This window comes from Staurois parvus, unplaced genomic scaffold (assembly GCF_062004578.1).
Source record: "Staurois parvus isolate SC_StPar_1 unplaced genomic scaffold, SC_StPar_1.0 ptg000449l, whole genome shotgun sequence".
In the NCBI taxonomy this organism is placed as follows: Eukaryota; Metazoa; Chordata; class Amphibia; order Anura; family Ranidae; genus Staurois; species Staurois parvus.
In genome coordinates, this window is record NW_028318245.1 from 616,942 (window position 1) to 640,859 (window position 23,918).

At 47.2% G+C, this 23,918-nt stretch overlaps 2 protein-coding genes across 2 annotated transcripts in view; one reads left to right on the plus strand and one right to left on the minus strand.

The window, feature by feature from the left end:
* The window catches only part of LOC149453203 (uncharacterized), a 301,843-nt gene that overhangs the window by 136,093 nt on the left and 141,832 nt on the right, over positions 1-23,918 (plus strand). The gene's annotated exons all lie outside the window — the stretch shown is intronic.
* Positions 1-23,918, minus strand: part of LOC149453208 (uncharacterized) — a 119,415-nt gene that overhangs the window by 75,389 nt on the left and 20,108 nt on the right. The window lies entirely within an intron of this gene.

The following is a 23,918-nucleotide window of genomic DNA, read 5'->3' on the forward strand; positions in this document are numbered from 1 at the left end:
CAGGATCATCCTACTAGGGCATAAATTGTGGTAAGGGGTCAGACTTGAGGACCAGTAGCTATAGCAGTAGAGAGGCTCCCACTGACCAGCAGGATTGGAATACAAGCAGGTCACCCTGGTTGATAACATGGGCTCACCCAGGTTGTTTGGTCTAAGCACCAGCTGATGTTCAGCAGAGCTCCTGATGGTGGGTTTTGCTGCATGTTAGTACCAGGTCACGGTCCTCAGGATCGCCCTACCAGAAAGTGGGCAAGCCAGGGTCCAGTAGCAGATATAGCAGGTTGGGCTCAAACCGAAACTTAGTCAGTAGACAAGCCAAGGGTCACTAACTAGGGGCTGCAGGTTGGGATCAAGCAGAAGCGTAGTCAAGGTGTGAGATGGGGAAACAGCTCTCATTGAACACTGTTTGTGTGGAAGCAAATTAATGTTTTGACTGACATTCTGCGGTTTAGCCACAAGATGTCACTGTTTTTCTAACACAGCCTCAGACTGCATACATATTTGTATATTCATGAAGAGGTGGGGTTTTGCACACAGAGTTGGAGAGAACAGGAAGGAGAGGGAGAAGCCATGTTTTGAAGCATGGTGAATGAGGGGCAGTGTAAGCTGAGAATCTGATGACATCCAGGTGTGAAAGCGTCCCTCAGTAACCAGAGATTGCTGGCAGAAAGCTGATGAGATTGCTGCCAGGAATGCTGATGAGATTGCTGCCAGGAAGCTGATGAGATTGTTGCCAGGAAGGCTGATGAGAGCAGAGGAATTAAGTAACATATACGGTGAGACCGCATGCTTGTTGGAGAGACATTTGTTCTGTTCAGAGTTACCAGCGGATGCAAAGCAGACCCGGGTCGGTAAGATAGTGCACGCACCTCATTTCAGTGTTGGCGTCTTGAGACTGAGTCCAGGCCTATAATTAGTTAGTTAGGGTCTCTGTGTCAGGCCACAAGTGTTGTTACTGATTATTGAAAGGACTCCACAACTTAAAGTGACATTTCACATTGGAGAGCTGATAAAATCCTACAAACTCAAGCCAGACTGGTATTTTGCTCAGAAGGAATACTCAGGCACGTGCTACAGGACCAGTTATGGGAGGGGGAATACTGTAGATTTGTGTAAGATTGTAAGCTGTTGTGCTGCACTGCAGGCTAGCCCATACCATACACCCATACACTGATTCCTGCTCTTTTAGGGTAATAACGGGTAAGGTGTGGCAGCTTATTTGTGCCCGCCAGTAGGTAAATTACTTCACTTTCTACCTTCATCCATCAGGAGGCGCCGTGCTGTGCAGCACAAGGGTCTCAACCTTTGGGCTGGGTGTATGTAAATTTATTGTATGTTCCCAGCATTTGTGGTTGTGTTTATTTGCCACATCTAAGTAAAATTCTATTGTGGCAAAAGCTGGTGTTGGGGTTGCTTTCCTCGTTCGTGACTTCACTGTATCCTGGGGAGCCCACCCCGGTACACGGCTTACAACTTGGCATAGTCGGCAGGATACAGCGACCATTATGGATAGGAATGCGGCTCAAGGTGCGCCCGTGCAAAGCCAAGTTGCCCCAACACCGCTTATACAACTTGCCCCCACCCTGCCCGTACCAGTAGGGTACATTCCCGTGGGGGTGCTGTTGAGTCACCTGTCAAAATTTGACGGTAAAAATATGACATTGCAGGACTGGACTGAAAGAGTGTAAAGTGCGGTTAGAATGTGTAACCTGACTTCCGAGCTGCGGGCAGAGGTTGCATTGGGGGCTCTAGAGGGTGACGTCAGACGGACAGTAATGGTAAGGCCCGAATCTGAGAGAGACACCCTAGAGAAAATCTTCTCCCTGCTGGAGAGAGCCCAAGAGGGGCATGCTAAAGTAGTGCAGCTGCGGAGCCACTTCTTCAACCAACCACAGCAAGAGGGCGAGACCCTGATACAGTACTCCAAATGCCCTACAGGAGATGCTAAATGAAATACAGCGGCGAGATCCAGAGGCCATGGGAGTTTTCCGGGAGGTGGACCGGCTACTACGAGACCAGGTCATAGTGGGGCTCTCCAACAAGTTCTTACAGGAGAAGTTGCAAGAGATGACCCGGACAGGGCCCAACATGACATTCTACAGCATGTACTTAGCCGCCGTGGAGAGAGAGGAAGAGTGCATACCTGTGGCAGCGAGAATAGTGAGTAGTACCCATGCTACAAGAGGTCTGTCAGGGCTCCCGGGTATGACCAGAGGTATGTGAACCGACACAGGGAAACGCAGACTCCAGATATGATATAAACAATATAATTTATTAACACTAACAATACATAAACGCAGTGCAATACTAAAACATAACACAGTGCAAACGAACCAAACCACCCACAGATAACAAAACATACAATGCAAGCGTCGTCAGGCAGGCCGGGATCATCAACAGGAGGTCAGAACGTATGGGGTAAAGCAGGAGAATGGTCAGACAAAGCCAGGGATCCGAGCAGGAGAATGGTCAGACAAAGCCAGGGATCCGAGCAGGAGAATGGTCAGACAAAGCCAGGGATCAGAGCAGGAGAATGGTCAGACAAAGCCAGGAATCAGAGCAGGGTCAGCAACGAATCAAACAGGAACAGGGTTGCAGGAACAGGATACAGGGCCCAGGAGAAACACACACCAAGGCAGAGTCTGCAGGTCTGACCATCCCTTAAATACACCAGCATAAGCAGTTTCAGGTGTTTGGCTGGCTGCAAGGTTGAGTCTCTGATTGCTGGGAGCACCCGCTGGCCAGCCCTGGTACTGCAGCCCATAAGGCAGGTGAGTCCCACCATTGCTGGCCAGTCCATTCCTAACAGTACCCCCCCTCAAGGAGCGGCCTCAGGACGCTCCAAACAGTCCTAGCTGGGCAAAATGTTCCACCGCCCGGGTCTGGTAACTGGCGGGATATCAAAGACTGGCACACCGGGCAGGACTCCGGGCAGCGGCACATCGGGCAGGACTCCGGGCAGAGGCACATCGGGCAGGACTCCGGGAAGAGGCACATCGGGCTGGACTCCGGGAAGAGGCACATCGGGCTGGACTCCGGGAAGAGGCACATCGGGCTGGACTCCGGGAAGAGGCACATCGGGCTGGACTCCGGGAAGAGGCACATCGGGCTGGACTCCGGGAAGAGGCACATCGGGCTGGACTCCGGGAAGAGGCACATCGGGCTGGACTCCGGGAAGAGGCACATCGGGCTGGACTCCGGGAAGAGGCACATCGGGCAGGACTCCGGGAAGAGGCACATCGGGCTGGACTCCGGGCAGAGGCACATCGGGCTCTACTCCGGGCAGAGGCACATCGGGCTCTACTCCGGGCAGAGGCACATCGGGCTGGACTCCGGGAAGAGGCACATCGGGCTGGACTCCGGGCAGAGGCACATCGGGCTGGACTCCGGGCAGAGGCACATCGGAACACCAGGCGAAGCAGCAGGCAGCGGGCCACCAGGCGGAGCAGCAGGCAGCGGCCCACCAGGCGGAGCAGCAGGCAGCGGCCCACCAGGCAGAGCAGCAGGCACCGGGCCCCCAGGCGGAGCAGCAGGCACCGGGCCCCCAGGCGGGGTAGCAAGCATCGGGCCCCCAGGCGGAGCAGCAGGCATCGGGCCCCCAGGCGGGGCGACAGGCATCGGGCCCCCAGGCGGGGCGACAGGCATCGGGCCCCCAGGTGGGGCGACAGGCACCGAGTCACCAGGCACGACAGTGAGCTCTGAGTCAACTGGCATGACCGCGGGCACTGGGTCAGATATTGGATCGTCTGGCTGGACAGCGGGCATTGGGTCACCAGGCATCAGGTCATTTGGCTCGACAGCAGGCACCGCATCATCTGGCAAGGCAGTGGGCTCCGAGTCAACTGGCATGACCGCGGGCACTGGGTCAGACATTGGATCGTCTGGCTGGACAGCAGGCATCGGGTCACCAGGCATCAGGTCATTTGGCTCAACAGCGGGCACCGCGTCATCTGGCAAGGCAGTGGGCACCAAGTCACCAGGCACGACAGTGGGCTCTGAGTCAATTGGCACGACAGCGGGCACCGGGTCATCAGGTACCGGATTGTCTGGCTCGACAGCGGGCATCGGGTCACCAGGTATGACAGCGGGCACTGGGTCACCAGGCATTAGGTCATTTGGCTTGCCAGCGGGCACCGCGTCATCTGGCAAGGCAGTGGGCACCGGGTCACCAGGCATTGGATCGTCTGGCTCGACAGCGGGCATCGGCTCAACTGGCCTAATAGGATCATCAGGCTGGATCAGTTCATCAGGCTGGGTAGAAACATCATGCTGGGTAGAGGCATCAGGCTGAATGGAGGCATCAGGCTGAGTAGAGGCATCAGGCTGAGTAGAGGCATCAGGCTGAGTAGAGGCATCAGGCTGAATAGAGGCATCAGGCTGGGTACAGGCATCAGGTTGGGTACAGGCATCAGGCTGGGTACAGACATCAGGCTGAAGTGCGGGTGCCGAGGCACCAGGCTGAACCACGGAAGGCAGGTTCTCAGACGGCAGGCTCACCGGTTTGGATATTGGCAGGATGGTACTGGTTAGAAAGAATTTCCGCTTTTTTCTGGTTTTAACTACTGGGGCACTGCAAGTAAACGCAGGTCTGCAAACGAATGGAGCAGCTGGAGACAGAGAAGAGCTGGAGGATGGAACAGGGGAGGGAACAGTTGCTACAGAGGACTTCTTTACAGGGTTAAAGGCAGGATAGGTGCAGCGAGTGGGAACAGGGTACTGACATGCGGTAGATAGCAGGGCAGGAGGAGCTGTTGGGAATGCAGGAATAGAGCTTTGAGGCAATAGATTAGAAGCAGGACTGGGTTTTTGCAAGCTGACTGAGGCTGGGTGCAACAAATCTGTCCATGTCTGCAGTATGGGTTGAACAAAGCTGAGCTTACACAAAGCCTGTCTGACCAAAGACTGCACTGCGTTTATACAGTCTCTTAGTATCTGTGGTGAACATGCAGAATAACGCTCCAGAAAGTAACCCACATCATCCTCTAATAACCACACCAGGAACTCTACCTGGTCGGCACTAAATGGCGGCAAAAATTAATCCCTGCATTCGGGGGTACCAGATGAAACCAACTCCGCACAAACCTGAATCAATGGCTGCACCTCAGAGAATTCTGTGCCCTGATCTACTAGAACATGAGCGAGCCGTATACATTCTAGCAGTTCATCCCGGGGATACTCCTTCAGAGTCTGATAAGCATATTTTCTGTCATCAAACACTAGCAGATATAAATACACAACCTCATCAAGATCCATCCTTCCCATCAACAAACCAAGATGGCTTCCCTGTGCAGCCACTTCTGGTCAGGAGTGGCCTTGGTGTAATGTCAGGGCTCCCGGGTATGACCAGAGGTATGTGAACCGACACAGGGAAACGTAGACTCCAGATATGATATAAACAATATAATTTATTAACACTAACAATACATAAGCGCAGTGCAATACTAAAACATAACACAGTGCAAACAAACCAAACCACCCACAGATAACAAAACATACAATGCAAGCGTCGTCGGGCAGGCCGGGATCATCAACAGGAGGTCAGAACGTATGGGGTAAAGCAGGAGAATGGTCAGACAAAGCCAGGGATCCGAGCAGGAGAATGGTCAGACAAAGCCAGGGATCCGAGCAGGAGAATGGTCAGACAAAGCCAGGGATCAGAGCAGGAGAATGGTCAGACAAAGCCAGGAATCAGAGCAGGAGAATGGTCAGACAAAGCCAGGGATCAGAGCAGGGTCAGCAACGAATCAGACAGGAACAGGAACAGGGTTGCAGGAACAGGATACAGGGCCCAGGAGAAACACACACCAAGGCAGAGTCTGCAGATCTGGCCATCCCTTAAATACACCAGCTTAAGCAGTTTCAGGTGTTTGGCTGGCTGCAAGGTTGAGTCTCTGATTGCTGGGAGCACCCGCTGGCCAGCCCTGGTACTGCAGCCCATAAGGCAGGTGAGTCCCACCATTGCTGGCCAGTCCATTCCTGACAAGGTCAGTCTGCATCTGAAGACTCAGAATCCTTAAAAGATGTGGTCCAGGCCCTGCGGACAGAAGTAAGTGAACTTCGGCTGGAAGTGTCCCAGATGAAGGCAGAATCTCCCCGGTCTCTGGAAATGACCTCAGCACCTCGCGCCACTCCACTCAGGATAACTCAGTGGCGGGGGCACGTCAAAAGGGGACCCCTCTGTTGGGCTTGTCGAATGTATGGCCACATGGTCAGAGAGTGCCCAGAACAGATGAAGTCCGAGCCAACGTTAAACTTCCAACCGCCGCAGTAGCTGGGTGTCCTGCGGCAGTACACCAGAAGCTAAGCCCTAAGCATGAGGAACACGACCTGTATGCCAGCAGCCCCATTATGGAAGCCGAGTTGGAAGGCCAGAAGGTACGCTGCCTAGTTGATACAGGGTCAGAGTGTACCCTTATGCAAGGCGTAGGCAAGAAGGGGGTCGTGCTGGTGGATCATTCGTCCCGGAGAGGGATGGACGTGACACTAGGTATGAACGTGCTGAGGGACCTAGACTACCAACTTTATGCCAAAGAAGGGCCGAGGTCTTGGCAACGGGCCACCACACACCGGCCAACCCAGAAGGTTCTACAGCAGATGGTGAAGAGCTGTAGCCTGCGAAAGGGCAACATGTCCATTCGACCCATTGGACCTGTGAGGGTGCCGCGGATCCCGCCTCGACAAGAGCGAAGATTGATGCTGCCGGTTGGGGCTGGACGACAACTGAATGGACTGGAGGTCCTGATCGAGCCCGCTTACCAAGAAGAAACACAGACTCATCCACTGGTAGCCCGGGCCCTCGCTATTGTGAAGGATGGATGTGTGCCTGTACGCTGCCTCAACGTTGAAGACTGTGAGTTAATCGTATTTGGGAATACCTTGCTGGCCGAAGTTTATGTGTCCGAAGGGGATATTCCTCGATGGAGGAGCTTCACGTTACGGGCAGATAGGAGATCAGCCTGGACCTATGCTGTAGAGGTCCATCAAAGGGAGACCCCGACAGCGGAGTGGAACGGTTGAGTGATCATGGCCCGGATGGGGGTGGACTGCAAGATCCTGACTCCATGACAACAGAAATTGCTGGAAGATAACCTTTGGGAGTTTCAGGAGGCCTTCTCGAGACATGATGAAGACTTCGGGTGTGCCTCCACCATCGAACACAAAATCCCCACCGGCAATGCTGCACTGATGAGGGAACGTTACCTGCAAATCCCGCCTAAAATGTACCAGGAGGTGAAGGATATGGTGGCCAGCATGTTGGAAAACCAGGTGATCCAGGAGAGTCAAAGTCCTTGGGCTGCTCCAGTAGTCTTGGTGTGGAAGAAAGATGGGAGTCTCCGTTTCTGCGTGGATTATCGGAAGCTGAATGCCCAGACCGTCCGGGTTGCCTACCCCCTTCTGCGGATTGAGGAGTCGTTGTCCGCCCTGAGTCATGCAAAGTTCTTCTCGACTCTTGACCTGGCCAGTGGGTATTGGCAGGTATCGGTGGCCAAGAAGGACAAAGCGAAGACGGCCTTCATCCTACCTATGGGTCTCTACGAGTTCAACCGGATGCCATTCAGCCTGTCGTAAGCCCCGGAAACATTCCAGCGGTTGAAGCAGCACTGTCTGAGAGATCTCAACTTCGAGTCGATATTGATATACCTGGATGATGTAGTAGTGTTTGGGGCCTCTTTTGAGGATCACCTCCAGAAACTGCGACAGGTCTTATAGGACGGCTGCGAGAGTATGGGCTCAAAGTCAAGCCCAAGAAGTGCCAACTGTTTCGACAGCAGATAGAGTATTTGGGACATTTGGTCACCCATGAAGGGGTAAAGCAAACCCCCAACAAGGTGGAGGCCATCCAGAAGTGGCCCCAGCCGAGTACAATACGAGAGGTGAGGGCGTTCATTGGACTGGCCGGCTACTACAGGAGGTTTATACCCAAGTTTGCTCATTTGGTGGGCCCGTTAAACGAGTTATTAAGGGGCACTGCAGGGGGCCCAAAGAATCATCCCATCGAGTGGGGACCCCTGCAACAAGGGGCCTTTGAAGCAGTGAAGGGGGCGCTGATCAGTGCCCCGATTCTGGCTTATGCGCGGTTCGACACCCCATTCCTGCTGTACACTGACGGAAGTCTACATGGTCTGGGGGCTGTGTTATCCCAAGTCCAGGATGGACGTGAGAGAGTCATTGCCTATGGCAGCCGGGCTCTGAGGGAGTCAGAGCGCAACCCTGACAACTACAGCTCCATTAAATTGGAACTACTGGCACTGGTGTGGGCCATGACTGAAAATTTCACGGAGTACCTGACCGCTAGCACATCTGGAAAATGCCAAACTCGGTGTGCTTGAGCAGAGGTGGTTGGCTCGCCTTTCTAAGTACCAATACCGCATCAAGTTCTGGTCAGGTAGGGAGAACGGCAACACTGACGCACTCTCCCGAGTCCCTGTAGGGTTGTCGGCTCAGAGTGCCGATGAGGAGCTAGAGGACACTGAAACTCCTGACCTTGGTCGATTACCCATGTTCCAGGACGTGGCACATTCAAGTGGGGTGGCGTCCGGGATGCCAGTGGTGCTGGGAAAGACGTTGGCTGATTGGGAGAGGGTCCAGGATAGCTGCCCGGACCTGTGGAAAGTGAAAGAAAGGGTCCGGACCAAGATCTGGCCTCAGTCAGAAGAGCAGGCTCGTCTGACTCCCGAGGGCCAAAAGTTGTTGAGGCAGTGGGATAAGCTAACTGTTACCCAGGGCCTCCTGTGTCGGACCATATACTTGCAGTCAGAGTTGCAGTACCAGCGACAGATTGCCAACCCCATGTCATTGGTATTGGAGGCTGCCCGGGAAGTCCATGAGAGGGGTGCCCATTTTGGGAGCGATAAAACGTTCAAGTGGCTCCAACAGTTCGTGTACTGTCCCGATTTGGCAGACATGGTGGCCGAGGCATGTTTTAAGTGTTGGCCCTGCAGGCTGAGTAAGAGTACTGAACAGCGGGCTCCTGTCCAGGTCATCCGGACATCAGCACCCCTAGAGCTCCTTATGATCGATTATGTACAGATTGGGTACTCTACCTCGGGACACTCGTACTGTCTAGTCATGACAGATCATTTCACAAAGTATGCGGTGGCTGTACCCACCAGAGACCAGACGGCAGAGTCGGCCGCTAAAGCGGTCTGCAAACACTTTATACAGGTGTTTGGGAGCCCACAGAGAATACATTCGAACCAGGTGGCATGTTTTCAGGGTACTCTAATGAATGAGTTGTACCAACTGTATGGGATTTAACTATACAAAGGGGGGGAGGTGCAGCGCTATAAATACTTAATAAACAGCAAATCGGATATATAATATACTAGACAGTGACTGAGTGGTAATGAAATAAGGCCACTGAATATTGGCTACCAAAGTGAAAAGAGTGCAAAATAAGTAAAAGAGTCCAATGGAGGGGTGCTCTTAAGATCCAAGATGATCCTTATACGTCCAATGATTGGAACCGCAGGGTTATAAGTAATGTAAAGATTGCGCACTCACCAGATACGCAATCTTTATGCGCATTTGTATATACAGTCACTGGACCTCTGGAATCATCAGACTGGTCTGGTCAGCAACAATTTCCACTGCCTGGCGCTCGGATAGATGCGGCTGCTCTGTGGATCTGGCTGGTTTTCACCAGAGCTCAAATAAACAGAGAAGGCCACATAGTGTGATATCCTTAAAGTATTTATTTCACATACAGGCATAGGATGACATAGGATGGCAGATACACTCCAATGTGCAGAAGATATACTGACCCAGATGCGGAACAAAGATGGCCGCCGGGGCCCCTCGTGGCACCGGCGGTAAGGCGTCCAACCTACTGTAGCTCTCCCTGACGCGTTTCGAGCTAAAGCTCGTACTCATAGGGGTGCAGCTTACAGTAGTGGACGCTTGTGACACTGTTAAATACAAGACGGAAGGTGGCGCATGCGCGGTATCACCCGCGCCATCTTCCGTGTGCTGGATGTCTGCGTAACGGGCGCCATTTTGATGTAGCCCAACCCGACGGCGCATGCGCAAACGCCCTATTATCGGGTACGCAGACAAACAGCAGGCAGTAATGCTGTGAACACCAGGACACTGAGCAACATGAATCCACTATGCAGGATCATAGATGGATCATAATGCTATGGGCAGAGCTAAATATGGACAATGTTGACCAAATCCAAGATGATGTTATATAGCTCATGTTTGCCATATTGCCAATAGCTAAATAGCAATAAATATAACATTAAATGCTATATATGAATATGTCATTATTATTCACATAAGAGTGGGATGTGGATGAAATTAAATAGATAATAAAATTCATTAAAATCAATTAACAACAATAATAATTGTAAACAATAGACCTGGTGAACATGCATATATAGATCGAATAATATCCAAACGGGTAGTAAGAATATATGCGATCTACCAAACATAAATAAGCATGAATAAAATAACAATTGATAAATATTCAAATGTATACATAGTACACCTAAAAAGTAAATCTGGTATAAACTAGGAATAAAATCAAAACTGAAAATATACAATAACAGTTTCTCCAAAATTTGCATGATATTAAAATGTGACATACACCTAGAACTCATTAGTGCATGCCAATATTAAAATGTCAAAACATTCAATACTAAAATCACCTAAACACCAAAATTTCAGTCATGATGTCAAAAAGGATAAACATATGTACTGTGATCAAAAATATATATCTGGATAATCTAAGTTAGCTATTGTCAATAAAACTATTGATATCCAGTTCTATATTGAGTCCCTTCGGGCGCATACATCCCATCAGGAATATCCACTTTGTTTCCATTTGCGAGACTGCTCTTTTTTTATTTGTGCCTCTCCAATGGGCTTGTACAATATCAATTCCTGCAAACTGCAAGGAAGATGGATCCCTATTGTGGTGCGTCCTATAGTGTAAGGATAGCGAATGGTCTTTAAAGCCCTTTTTAATGTTGTTGACATGCTCCCGAAGCCTGTCTCTAAGTCTCCGGGTGGTGCGCCCAATGTACTGTTTATTGCACGGACATTGCAAAAGATAAACAACATATTTACTGTGACAAGATATGAAGTTATTGATTTTGAATGTTTTGCCCGTACTGGTAGATATAAAATTGTCAACTCTCTTTTTCCTTTTGCCATTACAGGCACACATGATACACTTATTGCACGGGAAAAAACCGATGGTATTGTCTAAAAAAGAAAAACTCTTAGGGGGATTGATAATATTTGGGGCTATAAGGTTTCTCAGAGATTGGGCTCTTCTATAAGTAATCTCAGGCTTGTCGGGAAGGATTTTAGTTAACACTGGATCGGCCTTTAGAATTTTCCAATTCCGATTGATGATCCTGGAAATAGTTTTATATTGTCTAGAGAAGGTAGTAACAAAGGGACAGATCTTCTGTGGCCTTTGTGAGATGTTGTCAGCCAGCAAGGAGTCTCTGTCCATATTTACTATCTCATGCATCGTGCGGGTGAGACATAACTCGTCATACCCTTTTTCCAAGAATCTATCTTTTAATATAGATGCTTGTGATAAAAAGGTATCAACAGAGGTGCAATTTCTTCTCAGTCTTAAGAATTGCCCTTTGGGTATGTTTGAAAGCCACCGTGGGTGATGACAGCTGCTAGTGGGAATGTAACTATTACGATCTGTTCCTTTAAAAAAGGAAGAAGTTACTATGGTACCATCTTGATTTACTAATGTCAAATCCAAAAAATTTACACTAGTCTTACTGTACTCAAAAGTCAATTTGATATTTAGGGTGTTGTTATTAAGGGTACCAAAAAAATTGACTAATGCTTGTTCATCCCCTTTCCAGATAAGCAATATGTCATCTATATATCGCCTATAGAAGTGCAGTTCTGGCCAGTCTCTGGCATATATAACATCCTCCTCCCATCTCGCCATAAACAGGTTGGCCAGACTGGGGGCGAACTTCGCCCCCATAGCCACGCCCCTTTTTTGTAGATAAAAGTTACTATCATACCAGAAATAATTTCTAGTCATCGCGAAATCTAAAAGTGTGAGAATAAAGTTTTTTTGTGAAAAAGGCAAAGCAGACTCATTAAGGTAAAAATCTACCGCTTGCATACCTTCTGAGTGGTCAATACTAGTGTACAGAGAGGCCACATCAGCTGTTACTAGAAATGTATCATCATTCACACAAAGACTCTGAATATCTTGTAACACTTGTTTAGTGTCTCTCAGATACGATGGCGTTTTTCGTACTAGCGGTTGTAGGAAATAGTCTATGTATTCTCCTGCTCTAGAGCATAGAGATCCTATACCGCTTATGATGGGTCTTCCAGGAGGGTTCTCTAAATTTTTGTGTATTTTCGGGAGAATGTACATGACTGGTACTCTGGGGACTGATGGACATAGAAATTCCCTCTCTCTCTTATTAATAACACTATCAGAATAGCCTTTAGCAATGATATTCTTGAGGGATTTTTTGTATGTACTTAAAGGGTTCTTTGGTAGACGACAATATGTGTCTACATCTCCAAGAATATTGTATACTTCTTTATTATAGCTATCTTTACTCATTAGTACAACTCCTCCTCCCTTGTCCGCAGGCCTTATGACTAGGTCTTTCTGGTCAAGAAGGGAATTGATAGCTTTTGTAGTCCCCTGATGGTCATTATGGTTCTTTACCTTAACAGCAGCTAAATCTTTAAGTACCATTTCCTTAAAGGTGTTGATATAGCTATGAGATTGTGGGGGGGGGTTAAATAAAGATGCATTCCTTAAATTAGAGTAAGTAGTTATATTCATCGTATTCCTAGTGATAGGATTCAGATGAAAATGTTTTTTCAATGCTATCGATCTTACAAATCTATGTATATCAATATATGTATGGAATTTATCCAGTTTATTATTTGGTGCAAATTTTAATCCTCTATCTAACAAGTCTAACTCATGAGGAGTTAATGTTTTCCCACTGAGATTGAAAATCCCCTTGCCTGTTTTCCATCACCTATTTCTAGTTGAGCTGCTTGTGTTGCCAGTTTAAGAATGGCCGATATATTTGAGATAAGGTCTATGAGACCAAAAATATCTGATGATGTTTTTACTATAGAACAAGATTCTGATGATATTAAGGGATTATTCACACAGCTTCATAATCTAACTTCATCAGAGGTTAGAACACTGTGGGATATTTCCTTCTTAGATAAGTACATCAAGGAACAAATGGTTCCCCGGTCTCTAAGATGGAATGTTCCCCCAGAAACGGGAGATACTAATAGTGTAGTAGAATGGTCACAGTATTTTAATTTGGCTGGACTAGACCTACTGAAATTTTTAATCACAGGGAAAAAAAAGAAACTTATCTACCTGGACACAGAAATTAATAAAGTACGGGAGAAACTCATTCCATTTAAAGATAGGTATGATTACAAATCAGAATCTGAAAAACTTAAACAGTTTTTGGAACATACTGAAAAAGAACAAAAGGCAAAAAAATGTAAGAAATATATGCGGGATCATAGGGACTATGCCGAAAATCAAGTTTTCAAATGGCAAGTGGACTCAGACGAGTCCACCAATGTCTCCCCTACACCTATGGAGACTACCCCATATATACCTAAACTAAAGAAGAAAGGCAAAGGTGGGAAAATCCCCAATCACTCTCGCCATACATACTATCATCAATCTCAGCCACCCAGGGAAGCCAGGGTCACTCAAAATAGCAATATTCCTACATCTAATCGTTTTGAACCATTGAGATCTATATCGGATGATAACATAGGTTCAAGAAACTATGAGTGGTATCCCAATCAAGGGTATAGGGACAATCAGTTTAGGAAACCATCTCAACAATACGTTAACAGACCCCCTTCTAACAATAACTAAAATAGGGGATATGATAATTATAATTCCCCAAGAAGGAATCATGGAGCTCCTTATAGACATGATAATTGTATGACACCTATGCCCAGAACACCACAGGAGCCATTTAGACAGCCACCTTACGTTCCACCTTATGGAAACAATATGTACTACCCCCCAACAACTAACAATTCCACATATCAAAATGGAAATTGGAATCCCACCCCGGTTCATTTTTTAGACCAGGGAAGCTCACGCAAAAGAAACGTTCGAGCAGAGGAAAAAGGGGAGGCAAAAGGGTCAACAAACCCAAAAAAGAGGAAACTTTAAAAGGCAAGGGGATTTTCAATCTCAGTGGGAAAACATTAACTCCTCATGAGTTAGACTTGTTAGATAGAGGATTAAAATTTGCACCGAATAATAAACTGGATAAATTCCATACATATATTGATATACATAGATTTGTAAGATCGATAGCATTGAAAAAACATTTTCATCTGAATCCTATCACTAGGAATACGATGAATATAACTACTTACTCTAATTTAAGGAATGCATCTTTATTTAACCCCCCCACAATCTCATAGCTATATCAACACTTTTAAGGAAATGGTACTTAAAGATTTAGCTGCTGTTAAGGTAAAGAACCATAATGACCATCAGGGGACTACAAAAGCTATCAATTCCCTTCTTGACCAGAAAGACCTAGTAATAAGGCCTGCGGACAAGGGAGGAGGAGTTGTACTAATGAGTAAAGATAGCTATAATAAAGAAGTATACAATATTCTTGGAGATGTAGACACATATTGTCGTCTACCAAAGAACCCTTTAAGTACATACAAAAAATCCCTCAAGAATATCATTGCTAAAGGCTATTCTGATAGTGTTATTAATAAGAGAGAGAGGGAATTTCTATGTCCATCAGTCCCCAGAGTACCAGTCATGTACATTCTCCCGAAAATACACAAAAATTTAGAGAACCCTCCTGGAAGACCCATCATAAGCGGTATAGGATCTCTATGCTCTAGAGCAGGAGAATACATAGACTATTTCCTACAACCGCTAGTACGAAAAACGCCATCGTATCTGAGAGACACTAAACAAGTGTTACAAGATATTCAGAGTCTTTGTGTGAATGATGATACATTTCTAGTAACAGCTGATGTGGCCTCTCTGTACACTAGTATTGACCACTCAGAAGGTATGCAAGCGGTAGATTTTTACCTTAATGAGTCTGCTTTGCCTTTTTCACAAAAAAACTTTATTCTCACACTTTTAGATTTCGCGATGACTAGAAATTATTTCTGGTATGATAGTAACTTTTATCTACAAAAAAGGGGCGTGGCTATGGGGGCGAAGTTCGCCCCCAGTCTGGCCAACCTGTTTATGGCGAGATGGGAGGAGGATGTTATATATGCCAGAGACTGGCCAGAACTGCACTTCTATAGGCGATATATAGATGACATATTGCTTATCTGGAAAGGGGATGAACAAGCATTAGTCAATTTTTTTGGTACCCTTAATAACAACACCCTAAATATCAAATTGACTTTTGAGTACAGTAAGACTAGTGTAAATTTTTTGGATTTGACATTAGTAAATCAAGATGGTACCATAGTAACTTCTTCCTTTTTTAAAGGAACAGATCGTAATAGTTACATTCCCACTAGCAGCTGTCATCACCCACGGTGGCTTTCAAACATACCCAAAGGGCAATTCTTAAGACTGAGAAGAAATTGCACCTCTGTTGATACCTTTTTATCACAAGCATCTATATTAAAAGATAGATTCTTGGAAAAAGGGTATGACGAGTTATGTCTCACCCGCACGATGCATGAGATAGTAAATATGGACAGAGACTCCTTGCTGGCTGACAACATCTCACAAAGGCCACAGAAGATCTGTCCCTTTGTTACTACCTTCTCTAGACAATATAAAACTATTTCCAGGATCATCAATCGGAATTGGAAAATTCTAAAGGCCGATCCAGTGTTAACTAAAATCCTTCCCGACAAGCCTGAGATTACTTATAGAAGAGCCCAATCTCTGAGAAACCTTATAGCCCCAAATATTATCAATCCCCCTAAGAGTTTTTCTTTTTTAGACAATACCATCGGTTTTTTCCCGTGCAATAAGTGTATCATGTGTGCCTGTAATGGCAAAAGGAAAAAGAGAGTTGACAATTTTATATCTACCAGTACGGGCAAAACATTCAAAATCAATAACTTCATATCTTGTCACAGTAAATATGTTGTTTATCTTTTGCAATGTCCGTGCAATAAACAGTACATTGGGCGCACCACCCGGAGACTTAGAGACAGGCTTCGGGAGCATGTCAACAACATTAAAAAGGGCTTTAAAGACCATTCGCTATCCTTACACTATAGGACGCACCACAATAGGGATCCATCTTCCTTGCAGTTTGCAGGAATTGATATTGTACAAGCCCATTGGAGAGGCACAAATAAAAAAAGAGCAGTCTCGCAAATGGAAACAAAGTGGATATTCCTGATGGGATGTATGCGCCCGAAGGGACTCAATATAGAACTGGATATCAATAGTTTTATTGACAATAGCTAACTTAGATTATCCAGATATATATTTTTGATCACAGTACATATGTTTATCCTTTTTGACATCATGACTGAAATTTTGGTGTTTAGGTGATTTTAGTATTGAATGTTTTGACATTTTAATATTGGCATGCACTAATGAGTTCTAGGTGTATGTCACATTTTAATATCATGCAAATTTTGGAGAAACTGTTATTGTATATTTTCAGTTTTGATTTTATTCCTAGTTTATACCAGATTTACTTTTTAGGTGTACTATGTATACATTTGAATATTTATCAATTGTTATTTTATTCATGCTTATTTATGTTTGGTAGATCGCATATATTCTTACTACCCGTTTGGATATTATTCGATCTATATATGCATGTTCACCAGGTCTATTGTTTACAATTATTATTGTTGTTAATTGATTTTAATGAATTTTATTATCTATTTAATTTCATCCACATCCCACTCTTATGTGAATAATAATGACATATTCATATATAGCATTTAATGTTATATTTATTGCTATTTAGCTATTGGCAATATGGCAAACATGAGCTATATAACATCATCTTGGATTTGGTCAACATTGTCCATATTTAGCTCTGCCCATAGCATTATGATCCATCTATGATCCTGCATAGTGGATTCATGTTGCTCAATGTCCTGGTGTTCACAGCATTACTGCCTGCTGTTTGTCTGCGTACCCGATAATAGGGCGTTTGCGCATGCGCCGTCGGGTTGGGCTACATCAAAATGGCGCCCGTTACGCAGACATCCAGCACACGGAAGATGGCGCGGGTGATACCGCGCATGCGCCACCTTCCGTCTTGTATTTAACAGTGTCACAAGCGTCCACTACTGTAAGCTGCACCCCTATGAGTACGAGCTTTAGCTCGAAACGCGTCAGGAGGGGGCTACAGTAGGTTGGACGCCTTACCGCCGGTGCCACGAGGGGCCCCGGCGGCCATCTTTGTTCCGCATCTGGGTCAGTATATCTTCTGCACATTGGAGTGTATCTGCCATCCTATGTCATCCTATGCCTGTATGTGAAATAAATACTTTAAGGATATCACACTATGTGGCCTTCTCTGTTTATTTGAGCTCTGGTGAAAACCAGCCAGATCCACAGAGCAGCCGCATCTATCCGAGCGCCAGGCAGTGGAAATTGTTGCTGACCAGATATGACCAGACCAGTCTGATGATTCCAGAGGTCCGGTGACTGTATATACAAATGCGCATAAAGATTGCGTATCTGGTGAGTGCGCAATCTTTACATTACTTATCACCCTGCGGTTCCAATCATTGGACGTATAAGGATCATCTTGGATCTTAAGAGCACCCCTCCATTGGACTCTTTTACTTATTTTGCACTCTTTTCACTTTGGTAGCCACTATTCAGTGGCCTTATTTCATTACCACTCAGTCACTGTCTAGTATATTATATATCCGATTTGCTGTTTATTAAGTATTTATAGCGCTGCACCTCCCCCCCTTTGTATATTTACGTCTCGGAAGGTTATATGGTGCCTTTTTTGGTGTACAGCTGCTGTGTTAGTATTCAAGCGCTCGCTTACTCTGTTTTTTTGTATGGGATTTAACGTTCCCTCACCACCCCGTATCACCCCCAGGGAAACGGGGTGTGCGAGCGGTTCAACCGCACCTTGCTCCAGATGCTGCGGACTCTGGAGGACCGCCAAAAAGCTCGGTGGCCCGAATACCTACCTGAACTGATGTGGGCCTATAATAACAGGGTACACAGTACCACCGGATACTCCCCAAATATGCTCATGTGTGGGAGAGCCGGACGGGAGATTGAAGATCTCCACATGCCCGATCCGATGGAGCCACCACCAAGAAATACTACCACCTGGGCGCAAGAGCACCGCCGCCAGCTGAGAGCGATCCACAAGGTTGTGGGGGATCGCCTTAGACAAGTGGTATACTCCAATCCAAGACCAGTGCAGAAGGAGGGGTATGCCCTGGGTGATCAAGTGATAGTCAAAGCCAAGCGGCCGTCTGGAAAGTTGGATGGGCGGTGGGAGGCGGTCCCATACACGGTGAAGAGGAGGGTAGACTCTGCCATCCCGGTCTATGAGGTAGAGCCAATAGGGACTGGGGGGCCCTCACGAAACTTGTACCGTAACATGTTGAGGCGTTGTAATTTTGATGAACCAGTGTGCGTGGAGGGGATGGCTCCTCCTGCTCAGAGTACTGAGGAAATCCCCTTAGAGGAAGAGGAGGAATGGTGGGTTGTCCCTGCCCCGGTACCCACAGAGGCTCCAACCATAGCAAGTTTGCCACCAAGGGAAAGTGTTGAGCGGTCAGCAGCTCCTCTCCCATTAAATGTGCCTGACGTCCCCAGTGCTTCTGAGCCTGTCTCTCTACGAAGGTCAACAAGGCCCAATGCTGGCGTGCCCCCACAGTGTTATGCCCAGAAAGAGTTTGTGTGGGGAGAGTTGCCGAGGACGACAACCTCTAGTGGGGTGGCATGTGAGATGGGGAAACAGCTCTCATTGAACACTGTTTGTGTGGAAGTAAATTAATGTTTTGACTGACATTCTGTGGTTTAGCCACAAGATGTCACTGTTTTTCTAACACAGCCTCAGACTGCATACATATTTGTATATTCATGAAGAGGTGGGGTTTTGCACACAGAGTTGGAGAGAACAGGAAGGAGAGGGAAAAGCCATGTTTTGAAGCATGGTGAATAAGGGGCCGTGTGAGCTGAGAATCTGATGACATCCAGGTGTAAAAGCGTCCCTCGGTAACCAGAGATTGCTGCCAGGAAGCTGATGAGATTGCTGCCAGGAATGCTGATGAGATTGCTGCCAGGAAGCTGATAAGATTGTTGCCAGGAATGCTGATGAGATTGCTGCCAGGAAGGCTGATGAGAGCAGAGGAACTAAGCAACATATACGGTGAGACCGCATGCTTGTTGGAGAGACATTTGTTCTGTTCAGAGTCACCAGCGGATGAAAAGCAGACCCGGGTCGGTAAGATCGTGCACGCACCTCATTTCAGTGTTGGCGCCTTGAGACTGAGTCCAGGCCTATAGTTAGTTAGTTAGGGTCTCTGTTTTTGTCAGGCCACAAGTGTTGTTACTGATTATTGGAATGACTCCACAACTTAAAGTGACATTTCACATTGGAGAGCTGATAAAATCCTACAAACTCAAGCCAGACTGGCGTTTTGCTCAGAAGGAATACTCAGGCACGTGCTACAGGACCAGTTATGGATGGGGGAATATGTAAATTTGTGTAAGATTGTAAGCTGTTGTGCTGCACCGCAGGCTAGCCCATACCATACACCCACACTGATTCTTGTTCTTTTAGGGTAATAACAGGTAAGGTGTGGCAGCTTATTTGTACCCGCCAGTAGGTAAATTACTTCACTTTCTACCTTCATCCATCAGAAAGCGCCGTGCTGTGCAGCACAAGGGTCTCATCCTTTGGGCTGGGTGTATGTAAATTTATTGTATGTTTCCAGCATTTGTGGTTTTGTTTATTTGCCACATCTAAGTAAAATTCTGTTGTGGCAAAAGCTGGTGTTGGGGTTGCTTTCCTCGTTCGTAACTTCACTATATCCTGGGGAGCCCACCCCAGTACACGGCTTACAACTTGGCATAGTCGGCAGGATACAGCGACCATTATGGATGGGAATGCGGCTCAAGGTGCGCCCGTGCAAAGCCAAGTTGCCCCAACACCGCTTATACAGCTAAGTCGAAGGTCAGTAAAAAGTGATAGAGGAGATACAGATGGTAGCAGCAAATATTGGTTGGGAGAGCACAACAATTTGCAAACAGGGTGTGCAAAGGCATGGCTTAAATAGGAAAGTTCACAGAGGAGCAAATGGTTCATATTTCAACAGACAGGATCATAAAAGGAACTGTCCAGGGCAGCATCTCAGGGGGTCTCCACTGTAGGTAGCGCTCATTCAGAACGGTACTGGAGCTGGAGAGAAAGTCAAGGGAAGCTTGGTTTCTCTATGGTTCCCTGGAGCAGTGTTTTGGTTCGCCACACTGCATCCAGGTGACCCTAGCAGCCATCTTGGGTCATGCAGAGCCTTTTTTATGTCCCTGCCCCCATTTGCAAAGTGTCTAGTGTAGGGATAGTATACCTGTCTGTCAAGGACAACACTAGAGGAAGAGAGAGGTCCCGGAGATGTGGGGAAAGCTCAGGGCCTACGTCTACACTTCTGAAAGCTCCCTCTTGGGTTGGACCGGCCAGGCCACATTCTACCTCCCTTGGCAAGTGCTGTCTTCAGTTTGGGTCTACTGCCGCTAACTCTCCACTGCAATGACTGTAAGTTCCCACCAGGCTGTTGTACTGTTTGCAAGTTCTTCAATACATCTGCACTAGACCTCTGAGTGTCCACCACGTTGCTCCTACCCAACATGTGGAAAACAGTGAATGGGATTCCAGGTGTGTACAGACAGCCGTAGCCAGGAAACGACCAAAGCTGTCCACTGATGTTCACCTGAGATCACATATGGAGCATCTACCTGTGCTTAGGGACAGATGATTACCTCTGGATGCAAGTCCATAGACATTCAGCTATCCCTAACCTCAAAGGATTCTTCCATTTGGCATTTGTTCCATGTATCCTTAGATATCAGCTGACTGGACCTTCTGGACTCTCTGTCTTGCTAAAAGAACCCCAATGGATGACTCTCTATGGACTGATCACATTCCAATCAGCGACCAGCTTGTGAAAAACACGGGACCAGAATGTAAGGTGTAGAGCGTTTTTGTTTCAGACTCAGAATCAGTAATGAACACAGTACCTTGAATCATTGATCTCCTCACGTATCATGCATATCAGTATGGATGTCACATCATTTTCTAAAACTGAGCTCATCATATTTTCTTTTCCCCAATACCGTCCCTCTATGACTTCAGCATTGAGATCAACGGCACAACCATTGGTCCCTCCCCCACATGCCAGGGTGCTAGGTGTAATCCTAGACTCTGACATCCCCTTTGGCCTTCACCATCCAATCTCTGGCTAAATCTTGCCACCTCAACAATAGAAAAAGGATGGCAGGAAAAAAGACTGAGTGACCCATTGGGTCTGCCCATTTTTTTTTTTCGTTAACAGTTTCTAAAACTGAGCTCATCATATTTCCTTCTCGCCAATCTCGTCCCTCCGTGACTTCAGCATTGAGATCAACGGCACAACCATTGGTTCCTCCCCACATGCCAGGGTGCTAGGTGTAATCCTAGACTTTGACCTCCCCTTTGGCCTTCACCATCCAATCTCTGGCTAAATCTTGGCACCTCAACCATAGAAACAGGATCATAAAAGGAACTGTCCAGGGCAGCATCTCAGGTGGCTCAGCAAGAATAGATATTACCAGAGGTTGCAGGTTCGGACCAGGGTCCTCGCATCAGCTCTGCTCGTTTTTTTTTGTTTTTTGTTAACATTTTCTAAAACTGAGCTCATCATATTTCCTTCTCGCCAATCTCGTCCCTCCATGACTTCAGCATTGAGATCCCTCCCCCACAAGCCAAGACTCTGACCTCCCCTTTGGCCTTCACCATCCAGTCTCTGGCTAAATCTTGCCACCTCAACCATAGAAAAATGATGGCAGAAAAAAGAGAGATCAACGGCACAACCCTTGGTTCCTCCCCCGCATGCCAGGGTGCTAGGTGTATTCCTAGACTCTGACCTCCCCTTTGGCCTTCACCATCCAATCTCTGGCTAAATCTTGCCACCTCAACCATAGAAACATAGGAAAATTATGGCAGAAAAAAAAGACCGAGTGGCCCATCGGGTCTGCCCGTTTTTGTTTGTTTGTATTTTTTCGTTAACATTTTCTAAAACTGAGCTCATCATATTTCCTTCTCGCCAATCTCGTCCCTCCATGACTTCAGCATTGAGATCAACGGCACAACCACTGGTCCCTCCCCCACAAGCCAAGACTCTGACCTCCCCTTTGGCCTTCACCATCCAATTTCTGGCTAAATCTTGCCGCCTCAACCATAGAAACATAGGAAAATGATGGCCGAAAAAAAAGACAGAGTGGCCCATCGGGTCTGCCCGTTTTTGTTGACACTCCTTGGTATATCCGGTACGGCAACTCCCTCCTCACTGGCCTACCCCTACACAGGCTTTCCCCCCCTTCAGTCTATCATAAATGCTGCAGCCAGGCTTATACACCCTACCAACCAATCCCTGACTGCTGCCCCTCCCAATCCCTCCACTGGCTTCCACCAACCCAACGTATAAAATTCAAAATGCTAACCACAACGTACAAAGATGTTCTCAACCTTGCCCTCAGCTCCATCACCAACCTCACCTGTAGATATCACCCGAAGAGTTTTCTCCCCTCCTCCCAAGATGTCTTGCTCTCCAGCTCCCTTGTTATCTCCTCCAGGACTTTTCCTGAGCCTCTTCCATCCTCTGGAACTCCCTACCCCAGCCTGTCCTGTCAGCTCCTACCCTATCCACCTGTAGGCAATCATTGAAACCTCATTCAGGGAAGCCTTCCCCACCTCCACCTAAAAAGCCGTGCTTGAGTCACCTCCATCAGATCATCCCCCGCAGTTATTACCTTTTGTCTCCAAGACTTGGGTCATCAGGGTCCACCTGTAGGAGAAATATCACTCATGACAGAAGATGGACCTCTCTACACTCGTTGTTATAGTACGCTGGTTCTATGGGCTGAACAGTTCCACCACAGGCCCGGGCATTTTAGACTGTGCCCTGGGACCCTTTCGTCAGAGCCCGGTGGCGGAACGCAAGGGCCCGGTCCCGAAAGCGGCCTTTGCAACCCTGATAGTTTCGCCACTGGTGTCAGGTGCTGGCCAGGGAGAAATAAATATTCATACCTCAGGCTGATGTATCTCCTTATACTTTTCCAGAGACACTTACCAGCAGCAGGCAGAAGCAACCGATAACCTGAACTTAGGAACCCTCGAATGGCAAGGTGGGATTTGACTTGATAAAGGGGTTCCCCCCCCAAAATGTAGTCTTGATATTCCCACCTCCTCCTGCTACAAGGTGTCCACGTGGGGTGATTCTTATTCCTATTTTTGCAATATGGTAATGTATAACCCTGTATGTTGTACATATAATCTGTGAACTCAGCACAGGGATGGTTGGAACCCCTCATACTGCAAGTGTACAGACCCGGGAAGTCAGCACAGGGATGGTGGGAACCCTTCATACTGCAAGTGTACAGACCCAGGAACTCAGCACAGGGATGGTGGGAACCCCTCATAATGAGGACTGTGGGTGTACAGACCCGGGAACTCAGCACAGGGATGGTGGAAACCGCTCATAATGAGGACTGTGGGTGTACAGACCCGGGAATTCAGCACAGGGATGGTGGAAACCGCTCATAATGGGCAAAGCAGGTGTACAGACCCGGGAACTCGGCACAGGGATGGTGGGAACCCCTCATAATGGGCACTGGACGTATACAGACCCGGGAACTCAGCACAGGGATGGTGGGAATCCCTCATAATGGACGCTGCAGATGTACAGACCCGGGAACTCAGCAC